The sequence below is a fragment of the Ursus maritimus genome, unplaced genomic scaffold (assembly GCF_017311325.1).
Source record: "Ursus maritimus isolate PB19 unplaced genomic scaffold, ASM1731132v1 scaffold_25, whole genome shotgun sequence".
NCBI classification, from domain to species: Eukaryota; Metazoa; Chordata; class Mammalia; order Carnivora; family Ursidae; genus Ursus; species Ursus maritimus.
In genome coordinates this window covers 33,564,437-33,583,253 of record NW_024425008.1, presented here as the reverse complement: position 1 = coordinate 33,583,253, position 18,817 = coordinate 33,564,437, and the positions used below count along the sequence as shown (strand labels likewise).

Genomic DNA, 18,817 nt, shown 5'->3' with positions numbered 1-18,817 from the left:
CTGGCTTCACAGGACCCCATACAAAGTACAAATGGGCAGGCAGCCACCATTGACGAGGCTTCTCCTTCTCCCTCTCCTGGCTGAGTGGCTGAACCTTTAGGACTTGGGCTGAGAAGGCCCCTTCTATTGGTTTCCTTGTCTGCAGTTCCCAGACAGTGATAGTTACCTGCCCAAGGTAACCTTATGCTGCAACAGAAATAACCCTTGGGGCTAGACGCAGCAATGTTGTCCTGGAAGTTTCCAAGGCAGCACAGTTCTTATCTCTATGGAGGCCTGGGTCTGGGCCCTCTGCCTCTCTTTGAAGTCTTCTTTCTTTGATTGGTCTTCCAGTGACCTGTAAAGCTCAGGACAGGGTTGGGAGGGGGGGTGCAGGGTTAGCCCGGCTTCCCCACTGAGGCCAGTGAGTTGCCTGCTACAAGGAAGTTCAGTGTGCAGGCCTTAGGATAAGGGGAGAGGCCCTCTCTCACTCCAGAAGTCAGGAAATTCTCATTATATTCTATGTGAAGAGACCCCCAGTGTTTTCTGGGCTGACACAGAGAAGGACTATTTATTTCTCAGTGATGCTTGTCTGAATTGGCAAGCTTGGGCTGGAGCAGGGAAAGCAGATCCAAGACAATCATGTGATGGAATTATACCTGCTGAGAGAAAGAACAGTGCGGCTCCCCAAGCAAACATTCTTGCAGACTCTGCATTGCAAACTCTGGCTCGGGAGGCACTGGGCTAATTTGTCTTTTGCCAACTAACGGCAAACGGAGGAGGGCAGAGCCTGGCAGCTTCTCCAGATGCCTGATGAATTGAGGATCACTCAAACCACCCCCTCCTCCCCACTGCTGCCCTCCCACTGCTGCCTAAACAACAGGTATGAATTTGCTCCACTTCATCAAGGAGCAAATTTTTATTCTTCCACATCAACTGGAATCAAGCTCTGAGCCCCACCTTGGCCTGGCTGGTGGGATCCTCGATATTAATTATTATCGAAATTCCTGCTTCCTCTCCCCTGGGCAGTACTAAAATCTAGAGGCTTACTTGGTAGCAGAAGAGTGCAACAGGGGTCTGAGATAGTCAATAAAATAGCCACCATTATTAATACTTCTTCTTTCGTTACAAGATGCAACTATTGGACTAAAAGCTTTCCAATATTAGTGTCTACTTTGCCTGCACACTCTGCCAGAGGCCCTTGCCCGTGTTTTCAAGGTCGTATAATTAAAGACTGTCCCTGAGGCATTAGTTATGGGCCAAGCCTGGGATGGAGGGAGGGTGGAAGGAGCTTTGAGGACACTTTAGACCTTCCCCCAAATAATCCGGGTCAGTGTCTTCCATTCTTCACTATAGATAATTAATTTTTGCTCCTTCCCATGTATAGAGCCACATAAACAGAACAGCCTCCTCCTCTCCCCAGATTGCCACCACTAAGACCCTCCTGCAGAGACATTTTGGAGGCCTGCCTGCCAGGCGCCAACTGCCGCCCCAGAGCCCTAAAGCCTCCAGAGCACTGAGCAAAGGCACGGATGTCCAGCACTTGAGGACACCTCCCTTTAAGTGTCCTTCCAAGCTTGCAGAAGTCAACTCTGTCCCTTATCCAGGAAGCCCCAGCTTCTCTCCACTGGTCCCCACCCCATCCTCTCCAGCACCTCCAGCTTAATTCCTTTTTGGGCTTGACCCTTGAATTGGAGAAAAGCTATTCGCTAACTGTGGCCACCAGCGAAGACAGAACCAGGGGCCGAGATCACTGAACACAAAGCCTTGGCTGATTTGTCAGGCTAGTTGGCAGTGAACAGGAACAGAAATTGTGTGGGTTTTTTTTTCTTTTTAAATCTTTTTTCCAATGGCAGAAAGGAAACTAAGCCTCATTTGATTGTCGTGCGTGAAATTGTGCCACCAAAGAGTTACTCCTTTGGGAGCGATATTGTTGTCTGCACGGGATCCTAAGATGTGTCCTCTGGAGATGAAAAAAGCATGGCTGGTAGCTTACTGTGTGGAAGGAGTTCATTTGACACTGTGGGACAGTGGCAGGTGGGAGAATATAGGAGGTGGGGCCAGAGGAGGGACAGGCCTGGCTCTGTCCCACTTTGCAGTTGGGTCCAGTGGCTGGCTTTGTGGTTGGTTAGATCAGGTGACGGTGACCAGAAAGCCTTCTCTTCTTTCTGTTGAAGATAAGCTTGCAGGTTTCCTGTGGTTTGTTAGGGGCAGGGCCACCACATCCGAGGCAGGTAGCAAGGTGGGGTGATCAGCTCAGATATCAAACCACGTAAGAGTTACTGCTGTTTTGTAAGAAACCAAGACCTTCAAGGCCAAGTTCAGAACGAGTGGAGAATCAGAACACAGGTTCACATAACTGGCAGAGGCCTCAACTCCCATGGTCAGGGGCAAACACTGAGACAAAATCTCTCCGGGACTGCCGAGTACCACTAGGCGACTCTTGGGTCCCATCAGGATTAACAGAAGCTATGAGCAGACACTGGCTGGAATCAGGTTCCTTCACTTCTGGTCTGTGTGACCTTGGGCACTTATGTTCTGTGCCTCAGTTTCTTATCCCCTAAAATGGGGATAATAGCACACCTACTGCACAGGGGTGTGGGCATTTGTTAGTATATTTAGGCACTTAGGAGAGTGCCTGGCACGTAGCAAGTGTTGGATAAATTTTAACTGTTGTAGTTACTGTCGTTGTTTAAGGCCAGGTGGGTCTCAGAGCCAAGAACTTGAGGCGAGCCTCTGCAGCTGCAGCTAGAGATAATTAATTCTACTTGCTCCCTGTTTGCCTGAGACTACAGGTGAGATAACAGCTGTAAAACACCCAGAATTTCCCTGAGTAGGGGTGGGGCGGCAGGGGGGTGCAAAATACCCAGATTCATCACTAGTATCCCGGTACAGAGGCTTTTACCTGGGGACATTGCAGCCCAAGTAGACCTGACGCCTACATGGTTAAGTACACCCTCGGGGCGCCCCTCGGGCTCAGTCACTCTTGATCTCGGGGTTGTGAATTGGGCCTAGAGCTTACTTGAAAAAAAAAAAAAAGAAATATACCCTTAATGGCCATAGCTTGACGGGCTTTGCCAGGCTTTCTGGTCCAGACACATCTCCGTCATGGGCTTGCCTTAAAGCCTAAAATTGTCTCCAGTTCTTGCAGGAGTTCTCAGGTGGTTATCCTGTCTGCAGCCAGACTGTTTGCAGAGACTGTTTGCAGATCCTGACTGTGCTCACGAGCTGAGAGTCTTGGAGAAGCTACATAATCTGGGCCCCTCATCTTGCTCATCTGTAGAAGTGAGACTATGAAAGTACCCTCCTGATAGAGTGTTTGAGAATTGCACGAAATAATGTGTAAAAGGTTAGCAAAGTGCCGGGTACGCCCTGAACACTCAGTAACCGGCAATGATGGTGGGTTTGACGAGAGAAGGTATCCATTAGTGATTTCGTCTTTATTAATGCAGGAACACTCAATTTTTACACATTTTACAGTAAATATTATTAAGTATACAAAACTGTTGAAAAAGTAGTATAGTGAGCACCTTTATACACATCATTTAGATTCAGTAATTGGTTTATTCATGATTGCCATTTTTGCTGTTATTTGTGGGTTTTGTACAGTTACTTTGCTGTTGTGTGCACAGTCATTTGAAAACTGCCAACGTCGTGCCCCTTCACTCCTCCATACTTCAGCATGTAGGTCCTCCGAATGAAGAGACTCTCCGACACAACCCCGATACCGTTACTACATCTAGAATAAATGACAATCATCTTTAAATATTACCTAATGCTAAGTCAATAGTCACACCTTTTCTGTTGTTCCCCAAATGTCTTTTAGAGTTTTTTTTTTTTCTTTTCTAACCAGGAACCCATCATAGCTCATGCATGCATTGTGTTTCGTTATGTCTCTTTCGATCTAGAATAACCTCCCCTTCATTCCTTTTTTAGGGACACCGACTTTTCAAGAGGCCAGCCTGTCTTATATAACGTCCCACATTCTGGATTTGTCTTATTGTTTGCTTGTAGTGCTATGTTCAGCGGACATTTTGAAAAGGGAGGAAAAAAACCTGGAACTTGAACTGGAGTCCCCAGGCTGTCCCAAGGACATATAGCCCTGTTGCCCATAGGAAATGAGGGAGGAAACAAAATAAAAAGGCACACTCATTTTTTTTTTGAAACTTGACACCTGTTAAACACTAACTCCGCATTCACCACTTTTCAGTCCCTAGAGACCAGCATTCTACTTTCTGTCTGCATGAATTTCACTAAGTAAGAACCTCATCTAAGAGGAATCGTGTAATATTTGTCCTTTCGTGACTGGCTTATTTCACTTAGCATAAATGTCTTCGTTATGGAAATAATGACATGCTGTAACGTGTCAAAATTCCCTTCCTCTTCCCAGCTACAGATCATCCCATTGTACGTACGAATACAGCACACTTCGCTTATCCATTCTTCTGTTGATGGACACTCAGGTTGCTTCCGTCTTTTGGCTATTGAGTAATGCTGCTACGAGCATGGGCGTTCACATACCTGTTCACACCCCTGCAAAGCACACTCATTCCTACCTTGTCTTGGGGCGAGCCCTCATGTGGCTTCTAGTAACTGGTAACTTTAGAAATCATGTTTTGAATCCAGTTTTCCTTTCTATTGTTCTCTCCCTGTACTAGAGTCTAACGTAAAACGACTTTTGCAGTTTTGTCATTGTCTGGGGCTTATAACCACCTACACCAATAGGAGAAATCTGGACACCACTCAGCAAATATTTCTGTACTGCTCACTGTGGCAAGTATGTTGATTCTAATATCAAGGCGTGGAAGCCGGAAGGTCCGAGCTTTTAAAGCCACTAAATGTAAAAGGCCAGAGGTGCCCTTTTAAATCACTGTAATGACTTTTTAATCTGTTAGACTCCCCTACTTCCCTTTTTAAGGGTACTTATTCCAAGTCTCCAAATGAACATGGGTGATTTATATCTAGCGACCCATAAACTATGAGAGGAAGCAAGGCAGAGTGGAACGAATGCTCTGAACTGGATGATCGGAGATGGGACCCAGTGTCTGAGCCCTATTGATACCCACGCAACCCGGCACGGAGCCTCAATCGTACTTTCAATGCCTCAGTTTTCTCATCCGCCAAATGGGAGGTTGGCTTACAGCCCTCACCTGCTATGGTTGCCCGAGCTACATTTTATTTACTTGCAGAAATGAGTAAGAGGGAGCCGGGCGCAGGGAAGGGAGATCTCTGAAGTTGAGTCCTAGCTTCTCCACAACTGAGTTGGGGGATCTTCTGTAGATCCCTTCATTTTATGAGCCTCAACTTTCTCACTCGCAAAACAGGGATGATGACTATTGCAGAGCAGGGGTGAAGATTACAACTAGCGAAGGAGAGTGACAGGGCTTTGTATTTTTAAGGTACTGTCGGGTCACGTAGGCAAGGCTGTATGGAGGATTTTAAGCCATAAGAATGCTGCAAATGCGAGGGATTACTAGAGTAAAGGACGCTGTTCTCAGCGACTCGCTTCTACTGCTACAAGCTCATGGTATGTTACACTAAAATACAGATTATGATTCCTGCCGCCCCCCTGTGCCCGGGAATCCATTCTCCGTCGGCCCTGGGTATTTCCTTCAACCGCCCTGGATGCTGTGGCAGAGCCTCTCCCGTACTTACTTTATAAGCTCCCAACAGCTGTTTGAAAATGCTTTCTTTGTTTTGCTCTGGAACTTGTTGCAACGTATCTTGTTTCCACAGTCCCCAGCCTGCCCATGGAGCTTTGGTTCTGCCAGTTGCAATGACTCCGAAGCTCTTTGTCAATTCTTTTTAGTCCCAGAGCATTCGATCGGCTAGTTGGGTTGCATGTCTCTTTAACCACTGAAGAGCATGTTCCCAGGCTTTGCTGTGTTTTACGGTCTGCACTTTAATTATGATTGTTTCAACAAGCGTTCCTCACCAGAGCTTCAAATAGGCCTTATCAACGTTCGTTCGTGCTTCACTTTACAACCACCCGATCCTCTCTTCTAAGGAACTCCTTGTGTTTCCAGTTCAAAGGGAGACTATTTGAGAAAAAGAATACAGGAATAGATGGGCTCAGAATTGAGCGAATGGCTCAATGGATTGCACACTGATTTAGAGTTAAGGATGGTAGGCCGGGCTAAATAATTAGTAGGCATAAGAATCGCCTGGAATTCATAAGAAAAATGCAGATTTCTGGACTCTGACCCCAGAGGTCCTCTGATTAAGGATTTCTGGGGTGGGTCATTTTAAAGGTGCTCCCTGGTGATTCTGATGCAGGGCTTCCACATTTTAGAAACCTGGTGGAGAGAGAGCACCTTTCCCCTGCTATTTTAAGCAAGTTGACTCTAGATAAGCCTCAAAGTTGCCAAGCTCTGTCTCCCTGCTCATAAATGGCCCTGAAAACAGTAACTGCCCTCCCAGCCCCACAGGTTTGAAATGGGTGTAAAATAAGATACTGGACCCAAACCATTTTGAGGATAAAGAGCTCACACCTGTGCAAGGCAGTCTCCTCCCTCTCAGCATTCTCTTGCCCCAACAGAGCAGACTCCAGCTGGCAGGATCCTGCCTCCACACCATTAGGCCCTTGCACGGATGCACTCAAAGGGAGGGAAGTCCCCGACCTGCCTTTGTCTACTCGGTTCAGACTGGCTCAGCTAGGTTTATGCCCTTCCTAACAGAGTGCTGTAAGGCCCCCAGACATTTCTGTCTGAAATCTGGCCAAAAAGGCATCCGGGATGACCCTCCTATAGGCCCAAGTCCTCCTTGAAATGTAGGTACATCTGTATCACTAATGACCCCATTGCCCTATTTTCTACCATATCACATCAGTCCTGGGCCACACGGGTCTTCTCCCCACCAAGGCCTGCCCCTGACGGTCCACACCCACCCCTTGTGTTTTGGCCGTGTTCCCAGGTACAGTATGTACCTTTTGAAGTTTAGAGTGATCGACTTCACATTAATCTTTTCTTCTTCCCTCTCTTCTAATCCTTTTGGCAAGTACCTTTCCAGGGTATTCTACCCTTTTCGGCCATACTCAGCTTGGAATAAAGTAATGGAGTATCATTTCCAGTTAAAGCACTCCACCTTGCTCTTTCTGATAGATGGGGCAGGGCAGCGTACCTACGAGGCCCTCAGCCACTGTGGTTTTGTTAAATATCCAGCACGTTCGGAGCATTTGCAGGTACCCTGGCTGCCTGCAGAGCCAAGAGGGGCATGACTCCTGAAGCCAAATTCTTCCCCCTTGCTCGCTCTCTCTCATTACCTCACTCGTCCATTCAAGAGATGGTCATTGAGCACCTAGTATGTGCCACGCATCGGAGAGACAGCGTAAGATAGACAATATTCCTGCTCTTCGGGAGTTTATGTTCTAATGGACTTTATGTTCTAACATTCTTGGAGTAAATATGAGTAAGAACATTGAAGGGAGTGGTAAACATGATGACAGCGCCCCACTGTAGTGTTTGCAGGGCAGTTGGGGCTGGAGAATTGCTACTAGTGACAAGGTAGTCAGGAAGGGCATCTCTGAGGAAGAGATATTTGGAGAGAGACTTGAACGAACCGGCCTTAGAAAGAGTTGTCCCCCAGATGGTTTTCTGTGATATTTTGCAGAGAAAAGAAATGCTTAGCAAGTCTTTTACTTATGGTGACATTATAAAGATGACTGCTGGTATACACTGAGCCAGAGTGAGAATTCAGGATATGACCTGCCACAACTGTGTGCCCCTTTGCAAAGGAGCACCCTGTCAGTGGTGGCAGCCAAGCTGAGGGAGCCCTCCGAGTGGACTCCTGAAAAGGCCTGCTTCATCCAGTAAAATTAGGCAGTTTAGTAAAGTATTAAGCTTTTAGAGCCCTGAGAGAGGCTCCTACCCTTCAAAATACTTTGGACTTTCCAAATACATCCTGGACACTGGAAGTCTTTCTAACCAGTTGTTCATTCTAGAGCCAGTGAAAAGGCCTCCCTGCAGTGCCCTCTGGAGAAGGAGCAGACTGGCCCTGCCTACACACTAGGGTTCGAAAGAGGATACAGCCGCTTTCTGTAGGGGGAGAGGGAGAGGAAGAAGCAAGTGCTGGAGAGAGCTAGAAAAGAAAAGTTGGGGGAAAGGGGAGAGCTGAAGGAAGGGGAAATCGAAGGGAGGAAGGTGTCCTTGAGCAATTTATTGGAAGAACTGCCACTTGTCTAGACTTCTCCAGAGCTTGAGGAATTCGGACACACTTGGAGTTGGTCAGAGGGGTTGGCTATGGCTGCTGTCTGTTCCTTCTTCTGCCCCTGTCCTGAGGACTTGTTCCTACATTTCAGAAGGTGGATTTCCCCATGGGAGGAAGCCGTGTGTGTCCGAGACCATTTGCCTCAGAGGAAGTGTAAAGGGAAGGTCTGAATAATTAATGGATGAGGATGGTAGGAAAGTGACATCTCATTAAGCAAATGATTTTTTCACCTTTAAGAACAAGCCTAGTGGGTAAGAAATCCTTAATGGGATGAGACTTCCATTAGAATGTGACCACCGGCACCTGTCAATCCCGTAGGATGGCTGTGTGAGGTCTAACAAAACAAGAGATGGGGTCAGGTAGGGTAGGGGTGGGAATGTGGGTGGGTCCTTCCAGCACTGAGCGAGCTACCCTCATATTACCCAAGGCCCCAGTTGGCAGGGTGGAAAGAATGGGGAAAAGGGATGGAAAAAAGAGGCCTAAAGAGTTTTGTGGACTAATTCAATGAATATTTAGAATAATAAAGTAACCCGAATAAATCCTGAGGTCCTCAAGAGGCCCAGTTTCCCAGAATCAAAATCAAAGAAGGTAATCCCAGAGCCAAGAAGAAATGAAACCTGCGTTCTAATCTTTAGAGCTGCAAATCTCTCAAAGAACGCTAAAGGGAATCTGATTTATAACCCAAAGGACACTTCTTAAATTCCCTTTTCTCTCTTCCTCAATTTGCATGTGACAGAGACTTTTACCACCAAATCCCCCAAATTGTCCTCAATGCCCAGGCCATGTGTTTATGTCCCGTCTTCATTCACCTCTTCTCTTTCCTCCCACCTCTCCAACCCCATTTCTCTTCATCTCCCAGCTCTGCACAACAAAAGCGTACAAATTGATTTGGAAAAGACAGGATTGCTCCTTAGAGCAGTGCCGTGCACTGGAAATACAACGTGAGCCACATACATAACTGAAAATTTTCTAGTAGCCACATTTACAAAGGTAAAAAGAAACAAGAGAAATTAATTTTAATAGTATGTTTAACTCAGTATGCCCCAAATACTATTATTTCAACATGTAAACAATATACAAATTATTGGGGGAGATTTTTGACATTTTTTCATACCATGTTTTTGAAATCCTGTGTGTATTTTATACTTATGTTTACACTTCATTTAAAAACTATATCAAGTACTTAATAGCCACATGTGGCTAATGGCCATATAGGACAGTACAGCCTTATATGTGAATGGGCAGGGGAAGGGGAGAGACTGGGCTTCAAATACAGGGACATGGTCTGGTTCATGAAGACATTTTCCCAAGTTGGTACAATAGCAAAATAACAAGAATAAGAGCAGTGTGCCAAGTTTTACTTAGCGGCAAATGTATTTGCTTTTTAAGTTTTGAGATTGTGTCCCTGCCAAAGCGAGTGAGTTGCTCCTCATAGAAATATCATTGATGAAATGATAGGAGTAATGGATGGTAGTCTTATTCTTCTTCATGCCATTCTGTGGCTAAATAAAAAGGTGGTGACTACAGTGCCTCCGCGCCCCCAATTCAAGACAGGTTTTACTGGACCACAAAACCCAGGTGTCAGGAAACCACCGTTCTGTAACACACATTGTCTTTTATATACACGAGCCCGTTTAATTATCCCGACAACTGCATGATGTATTTATTTTTTGGTTTTGAAATAATCACACATTTTCAGAAAAGTTGCAAGGACGGTGTATAGAACGTTTTACCCTGGAACCATTGACAGTGAATTGTTGATTTGATCCTCTGTCATCCTCCAGACTTTATTGTGTATTTCCTACAAACATGGACGTAACCTAAAAATCCACAACACAGTCACAAACATCAAGAGTTATGTTACTGTTACCCGATACTTAGATCGCATTCAAGTTTGAACAATTGTCTCGATCATGCTTTCAGTCTCCTTCAGTCTAGAGGAGGTCCTCAGTCTGATGTACGCCATCTTGGCACATTGGAAATAACAGGACACTTATTTCATAATTAATAAGTAGCTAGCGGGGAGTTAATTAAAAACTCTGCAAATATCCCTTTCCTCATCAAACTTTTAATTTATTCATTGTGTATTTTGATGCTGAAATTGTCCCCAGTTTAGGCAGTGGGAGTCCCTTCAAGTTGCCTTCTGTGTCCTTTTGACACATGCCCATCATTCTTGAAAGCACTTTCTTGCTTTCCAGCACAACGTATTGTCCAGGTTCATCTTGTACTTTTCCTGCCTTGTGCTGGGGTATCCCCCCTTGGATACTGTCCTCATCCAACACTCATGCCAGGACTCCGTTATTTATCTTCCAACCCTTACAGTAAATTTTGAATTTCAAAAATCGTATTTTCAATAACCAAGTGTTCTCTCATTTTCTGAACTTTCTTTCTTCTTCACTTCCTTCTTTTCTTCTTTCCTTTTTTAATAGAATGCTGTTCCTGTTTTGTGGAAGCGAGTTTTCTCTTATCTTCCAGATGACATTCATTCTCCTTCATTTAGTTCTCTCCTTTGCCTTCCCTGTTTCTGTTTCTTTCAGGTGTCCTTGTTGGTTTTGACCTCTCTGTCTTTCCTGCTGGGGGCCTTTCTCACACATCTGATGGTCCTGAGGCTCTGTTCTTGTGGAAGAATGAGGCACCAAGAAGCCAACTGGAATTTGGGGTTGGGGACATAATGCCAGGTAAAATACAGGATGCCCAGTTCAGTTTGGATTTTGGATCCAAAATAAATAACTTTTTAATATAAGCATGCCCCAAATATTGTATGGGACATATTTATATGAAGGAATTATCTGTTGTTTATCTACAATTCAAATGTACTTGCACATCCTGCATTTTTATTTGCTAAATCTGGTCACCCTAGTTAGGATCTGAGTCAACTAATAGGACCTCAGTTTTTCTTGGGCTTGTCCATTTTCTCAGAGAAAAATCCTTCAGTTTGCCCTTGCGGTTATGAGCCCACTGCTGACGTGCTATAAGCCAGGTGTGGGAAGCAGGAAGGTGTGCAGACTATCTTCAGGGCCACCGTCCTGCCTTCTTCAAAGCGTCTGCTGTACCTTTCCTGAACAGAATCCTGGAGGAGTGGGGGAGGGGTAGGGGAACTAGAAGTGGTCTGAATGGGTTTTATTTCAACGTTCAACCAATCCCTCTGTTTTCAGGCCTGCCCAGAACTCTGACCCGTGGAGGTATCCATTGCCCCCAGCGTCTGAGTCTTTGGGATTCTGTGACTCTAACTGATTTGTTTCTCCAGGTTGTTTAGGTTTCAACTTCCTCTGAATATCATTTCTTTCTTTCATTTGCTGTGTGTTTGTCTAGTGCTCTTTTAGTCTTTGTGGGTTTATGTCATTAAAAAAATTTTTTTTTTTTTTTGCTGAATTTGTTTTGTAAGAATAGAGATAAATGTGAGTGTTCAATCTGCCCTGTGTAACTTGGCAACAGTGATTTTTCCATTTATTTTATTGGTCACTATACCTGGAGGAGAAATTGGTTGTAATGTGTTGCATACTCATACGTCCTGGGAAAAAGGGTATTTGGATAAACCCAGAATTTTTTCTTCTCCCTTTGCTCTCCTGCCCCCAGTGAAAGACCAAAGGTGACCCTTATGTAGGTTATTTGGCCTTCTAGACTTGGTACTTTGGCATTGTTGGCTCCCCAAGGAGAGCTGGACTGGAGTGTCTATAAATCTTCAATCTTAACCAACTGTGAGTTTTAAACCTAACTGTTCCCTGCAGGTCTGTGGCTTAGAGCAATGAATTTAGATAAGGGCAAGGTTTATTGTTGTTTATTGCTTTACAATAAGTGCTGTTTACTCATGGTAATTGGTTTACAAAAGCTCTTCAGTCACTAATAAATAAACATCCAGGGTCATTTGTTAAGTTGGAAGGTGAGAGGTCCCAAGGCTCAAGGAGAACTGAGAACTCTGGTCTTTGCCTGTTTTCTTGGAAACAACCTCTGAAACGAGCCCAGGGAATTTCAAAAGTAGTCCAATTACTTCCAAAAATGATTTTCTATCAACTCTTGTCATAATTAAACTAGTTGCTACCTGTGGTAAATATTATAGGCAGTAAAATTCGGGCTGCTGATCGCCAAGGACTGGCAGTGAATAGCAAGAATGGGGCAGGAGTGCCAACAGCTCTCACTAGACTTGGCCCCATTTTACAGATGATGAAATAGGCTCAGGGAGCCTTGTGGCAAGTGAGTGGTGCCAGTGAATTTAAATTCATGTTTGTCAGACACTGACTTGTAGAGAAGGATTTCGGCCCTCTTTGATTTTAAGAATCTGAAAGGGCCCGAGTTCGTTCTGGGAAAGCAAAGGGTAAAACCAAAGAACTCTCAGCAAACAGAAATTTCCCATTCTATTTGCCAAACATGGTTTTACACAATGAATCATTTTTCTAGCAGATATTACAGGGCAGTGGAATTGGGAGGGTGGTTGTCAGGAAGGCTTCTGTTTTGGTTGTGATATCGGCCAAACCAAATCAGAAAAAATATATGGTGGCAAGAGGCAAGAATGGGAAATCCGTCTTGGTTCAGTCCACAGTTAAAGAGCACGCATTTTCTTTTATAGCAGACAAGCTCTTCTTCAGGAAAACAAAGAGACCTCTTCCCCCTGACAAAAATAAAAAAGCAACTCCCAAGCTTGATGGGACTCGGATCTGGGCCCATCTGTCACCTCTAGGTAGGGAGGTATTAGAGAGAAACATGAGTTCCTGTGAAGAGTTTCATGGGGCGGGGGCGGGGGGAATATGAATATGTCAGTTACTCTCCAGTAGTCCAGAAGAATCTGACAATGTTGGATTTTTATGTTCATTTTAATTGTTTTGATGTCTTAACCTAGTAATAAATTGTTAATCACTTTTATGCAATAATAAAAGATGCATAAAATGGTTAGTGCTACTTCCTGCTTGGGGCCCCCTCCCCAGCATGGAGTGTTATTGAGATACATTCTATTCAGGTAAATTGGCGATTTTATCAGAGCATAGAGGGCACTGACAATTACCCCTCGCTCTGCAGCAGATCATTTAAAAAGCCTTTGAGTCCTAATTCAGTTTGGCCACAAGAACATATCTTACAGAGGGAGCAGCTTTGGTGGCCCTGGAGAGTTTGGTCACCAGGTTACATTATTTTGATTGTAAAGACGACCCATATTCCTGCTTCAGAACTTAGAACCTGGGGGTCAGGATGTAGGGAGATAAGTGATTAATAAATGGGTTAAAATGGGTATAAATAAATGTGGGTATAATAGGTATAATAAAATGTGTTAAATGTGTTATTAAATAATAATAATGAAATGTGTTAAAATTGGGTATTCTGTGTGAAATCTAAGCTGCGTGAGTTTTTAGATCAAGTTCATATAAGAACATTCTTGAATTCTGACTGGTCATTGACTTCCAATTACCAACGAGCTCAGAGTGTCCGAGGAAAGCTACCAGGCACAGACACTGGAAAAACAGCCATTCCCAATTTCTGCCACATGACCCCATAGTACCCTGCTGATGTGTTTGAGTTTTAGTCCCTTGGTTTAAGTGGAGAGGAGAACCCTCTTTCCAAGGTTACCATGTAGAGGAGTCATTGCCAACCTTGATTTTGCGGAAAGCAAGCGCATTTCTGAAGTTGTTGCAGAGTCTCGGGGTATTTCAATTCATCCTGGTATGCCCTTCCCACCCAGTGCATGCCGTCAGGAGAAGCAGTTGTGAAATTAAACGATGGTGGGTGATGTAACTCCAAAAAGGTTGGAAATTCTTGATATAATAATGTCGTAAAGCTAAGAGTAAAGGAAGTGACTTGACTGTATGATGGACTAATGTGACCATCTCAGCACATCATTTGGTTGCTGTTGCCAGAGGAGGAGGGAGGAGGAGGAAAAGCCAGGGAGATGAGGGGTGGAGGGGAAGCTGCCTCAGTTGTGACAGTTCGACTAGACCATAAATTAAGCTAATTATTAGTATCAGTTGTTACTTAATTCAGTAGCGCCACTCTGTAATTCTACAACTCGTAAGTCGGCCCAGCATTTTGTAATGGAGCTGTGTGAAAGGTCCTATATAAGATTAAGTTTACTATTCTTGTTATTATAGTCTAGGCGTCACCTCACCCAGCTGGCGTGGTCACGAGTTAGGAAGATGAACTGCTAAGGAAGAGGCTGCGAGGAAGCCGATGTTTGGACAAAGGTTAAGGAGGCTGAAATCTGCAATAAAGCCAAAGGCGTGGGTTCTATTTCTGACTTTGTCATCATTTTGACCTTTTAGAACGGAGACGAAATGAAAATGTTTGTCTTGTATCTACCCGCCCAAGATGTAATGGAGAACTCTGGGAGACTCTAGGAGAGAAATGGAGACTCCGCTCAAGAAATGCATTAAGTAAATGTCAGGTGCTACAACCCTGGACGGTCTTCCAGCTACAACACTTTGAAAAGCTATTTATTTAGGAGACAGAGGACAGAAAACCCTGGAGTTTCAGATTAATATTTCTGCAGCGCACCTCTGTTAGAACACTTCCAGGGCTATAGGTAAAAGATGTCCATGGGAGAGTTAGGCAGATGTCTTTGCGTCTACATAGTGCCTCATCCTTACAGCGTCAACGTCTTTCTTAGACTATTCCACAGAAGGAATAGTGGAAAAGTAGAGTAGTACCTTTAAAAACACTTTACAAGGAAGTATATGTAGAAACACAAGAAAGCAGGATCATATGCACAAAATGCAAACATTGAATAAATATCTAGTGAGTGCCAACTGCCTTACGTGCCAGGCACTGTGCTTAGATCTAAGATCGCATGGTGAGTGATGTAAACTGGGATCCAGTTTCCACAGAACTTAAAAGCTTCATACTTTCTGGATTTAAGAGAGGGAGGCCTGATCATGTAAAACTTGCTTTTTGTAAGTAGGCTAGACATAAGTAATAAATTAGAAACAATTTATAGTGGTTCGGTATTCAAGCTGTGGAGAGCCAAGTAGGGGTGCTACCTTGAGTTCATCCCAGCCCTCTTCAACCTTATCTCCACCTCTATTCCCACTGGAGTTTTGGCAGCTGAAGGATCATCCCTCTGGGGTTCCCCAAGGCTCATTCAAGCAGGTTGGTCAATTTTCCTGCCTTTCTTTGCAGTTATGCACATTCCCCAACTCGGTTCACTGGGGTGTCAAGGAAGGAAACCCTCGGCAGCTACTTCTAAATTTACTGATCCCAATTTTGGAAAGTGTTTCTGAGAGAAAAGGACCCCCAACATCATGAGTTTCCTATCTCTATCTGCATCTGGAAAATTGGAAGCCATTTAGCTTACTGGCCTGCTTGCCGGTACCATACGGCATGGATAATAATGCGGGGCGGGGGCTGCCTGGTGATGTGGATGACTCAATCTTTCATTGATATCCCCTGAGCTCACACAGTTGTCCAGGCGTCACAGAAAGAGGTGGCACAGTCCTGATAGATTTGTAATCTAACGTTAACATTTTTACATTTCAAAGGAGAACTTAAAAATATGCAGGTTAATTCCACTTACTAAATATTTATTAATTGCCATTAGCTTGGGCCATTAAACACTATCTTTTTAAAGCCCCATCTTTCTTTGCCCTTGCTAATGGAGCGTTCTCAATAATAGGCTTTTTCTCTTCCTTTAAAATGTTCTTCTACGGCTCTTCTCCTTAAACTAAACTAAGGAAATATTATCATAGCTGAAATCTTTCCCTATTCAGCTAGAAATGAGCATTTAACTTAAAACAGATTGCAGGTTAAGCTTTAAAGGGCCATTAATTAGTAATGGTACCACAGGAGCAAGGTGACTGGTTGGCTGAAATCGGGCAGAACAGGCCTAATTTTTGCTTCTTGTCCCATGTGACATTTGTCCTTCGGTAGTACATTAAATTACTGGATGAGGTAACTTGGTAGAATTTCAGCCTGGTGCCGAGCACATGGAAAGTTCTCAGTAACTGTTCTCTGGCTTTTCCCTCTCCTATCTACCTCCTTTGTTCTCACTAGTCACCCCTGCTGTCCACTGCATTATGAAAACAATGCCGCAAACTCCCTCAACCTTTCTCAATTTAGAGCTTATCTCTTTGATATCCCTTGCTCGGGGGGACTCTTCTGATAACCTCCCACCACCCCCAGGTTCCCCTGTGGCCCTGTTCTTCCAGTCCACCCACCCTCCACTGTGTATCTTCACCTCTTCCTCTCTGATGTTTCCTGACCTTAGTCAGCTGAAGTGCCCTACCATAAAGTTCCACAAAACTTCTCTCAAACCATTTGTTCCTAAGTTACTGGCTCTTTTCTCCTATCTACTGGACCAAGCTTCTTGAAAGAGTGGTCTATGCTCCCTCTGGTTCCTCATCTAAACTCTCTGCTCTGCTTCTTGCAATCTGGCTGCTGCAGTTACTAAAACTGCTTTCCCAGGGATCAGTAAGAACCTATTTACCAGATGTAGCGACCTCTTCTCATTCCTCTTCCACCTGTCGGTGGCATGTGATGTGTTTATCCACTCTCCTGATGAAAATTTTTCTTGCTGTTTTTGTCTCTATCTGCCACTCTTTATCATCTCCCGGGTCAGCATCTGTTCTTAGCTGCTTCTGTTTTGCTCTTGATTTGGGGGCACTAAGAATTAGCGAGAGGGCTGTCTAAAAATCCAAACCCAGATGAAATCTCCTGAAATAGACACCAAGTAAGTCTGATTTCTGATTCCACCCAGAAATCAGACTTAATTGATCTGGGGGTTGGACCCTGACATTTACTCCTCAGCTGATTCTCAAGGACCACTAGGACTAAGAACTCTGTAATATCTGCTTTTATCTCCAGTTCTTACGTTATTCCTGTTACACAGACCCAATTTTTTAACTCGTTGCTGAGCTTCTCAGCCTTAATGGTCCATGGAACTTCAATTTTTAGGTGGTCCAGATGAAACTCATGTTCCCAAGCCTGAGAACCTCTTCCTCTATGTTTATAGGGCTACCGTTCTCCCAAGCTGGAGACCTAGAAGTCACCCTTAAAAATTCCCTTGGATCCCCCCTCAATTCACTTATTTGCCACGCGCTATAGATTGTATTGCTGACCACTTTTAAATCTATTCTCACTGCCTTCATCCAGGCCCCATTTTAGGACCTTATTGCAGTAACTCCTTACCTGGCTTCCCAGCCTTCAGTCTTGTTCCTCTGCATTCCCTCCTCCACCTACTAGTAGATCTGATTGTATCCACTCAGTAACTACTACTGGAGTTCTCTTACCCACGAGTAAAGTCCAAATTCCTTACCGAGGCCCTCGCAATCTAGCCCCAGTTCTCTAAAACTCCTCTCCTCTACCCTAGATTCCCACTCCATGATGTTCCCCATAATGCAGTCATGGTTCCTCAATCATGACACGGCCTCCTCCTTGCCTTTGCTTATATTACTCTCTCTAAGACTGGATTCAACTTGGATTGTCCAAATGAAGAGACTATTTAAGAGACACAATCAAGGTAAAGGGAAGCCACAAGAGTGTTTAAGACATCCAGACGCTAGCAGAGTGGAAAGTTCTTACCTTCTATAGGCCTGAAGGGCCAAGGGGATGAAATACTGTCACCACAGCCTGGGGAGAGTTGGGGCCATAGGAATGGGGGCCATGAGTAGAAGCTGGAGGACTGGGAAGGTTGCAGCCATTGCCAAACCACAGTGCTGAACCGGAGAGAGGAGAGTGAATAAATACCCCAGCCTCTCTCTCTTCCTGCCCTCCAATCTCTGGCAAGTGTCTTTGATTGGCCAAACTCAACTAAAAGCCAGCCAACCACTAAGGATGGTTAGATGGTATGGTCTCTAGATTATAAAGTAGGGCAGAGAGAGGCAGAGAAATGAATGGTGGTATGTGGGAGGGGGATATTAAATGGAGAAATTAATGAAATGGAAATAAATGGAATTAAATGGGAGATTAAATTAACTACAGAATTTCCCTTTATATATAGTAAAATCCCTTGTATCTTACAGGACATGGTTCGAAAGTTGCCTTTTATGTCATCTTCCCTCATTTTCCAGCCCCAAGATCCAGTTATTATTTCACTCCTCTATGCTCCCTTAGCTGTTGTTATGTCTATGTTACTGCAGCTATCAGTCTGACTTATGGTACAATTATTTATGTATCTGCATCCATCTCTTGCATCATATTTCGTGCAGCTGGAGGAAGGGGATAGTACTTCATTTGGCGCAGTGTCTTGCAGGTAACAGGCACTCAATAACTGTTGGTTGGATTTAATTGCATTTTCATGTTATCGCCTTCTCCGCCTCTGTCAGGGAGATTCATACATACTTGTAAACCGTAGTCCTCACATTTTTTACATTTCCACTCTTCGTAAGAGTTCCTTTTGGTCTTCTTCAGCTTCTTGCTTAATTTGCTCCTTCTTCTTACTACATTTCTTACGTTAGATACTTCAAGCCTCAGCTCACCCTCAAATTGGGAATACTGCTGTCACTGACTCTGGCAAGGGTCTCTAGTTTTATTCCCTGTCTTAAGTGGCTCATATAAAAGGTTTTTTCTTTAATTTATGCATGCACCAAGCTTAAAAATGAAGTTGCAGAACCCAATTTTTTATTCTTCATTGGACTTTAAACTCTTCTGAATAGAAGTTATGCTTGGCTTAACATGTTTTGCATACAGAAAAGGCTGTATGCGTCTGTTCTTTACAAATACCAGT

The 18,817-nt window shown here is 44.2% G+C and overlaps 1 protein-coding gene and 1 long non-coding RNA gene across 4 annotated transcripts in view; one reads left to right on the top strand and one right to left on the bottom strand.

Annotated features, from left to right (window-relative positions):
- Window positions 1–18,817, top strand: part of FUT8 (fucosyltransferase 8) — a 411,868-nt gene that overhangs the window by 43,079 nt on the left and 349,972 nt on the right. The gene's annotated exons all lie outside the window — the stretch shown is intronic.
- LOC103672124 lies at window positions 3,398–17,805 on the bottom strand. Of its 2 annotated transcripts, XR_571072.2 has the most exons (3): window positions 17,674–17,782; window positions 5,632–6,014; window positions 3,398–3,715 (listed from the first exon to the last, which is right to left on the bottom strand). It is a non-coding gene; the product is annotated as an uncharacterized LOC103672124 (long non-coding RNA). The 2 variants fall into 2 exon arrangements; XR_005837687.1 differs by lacking the exon at window positions 5,632–6,014 and having other exon boundaries at window positions 17,674–17,805.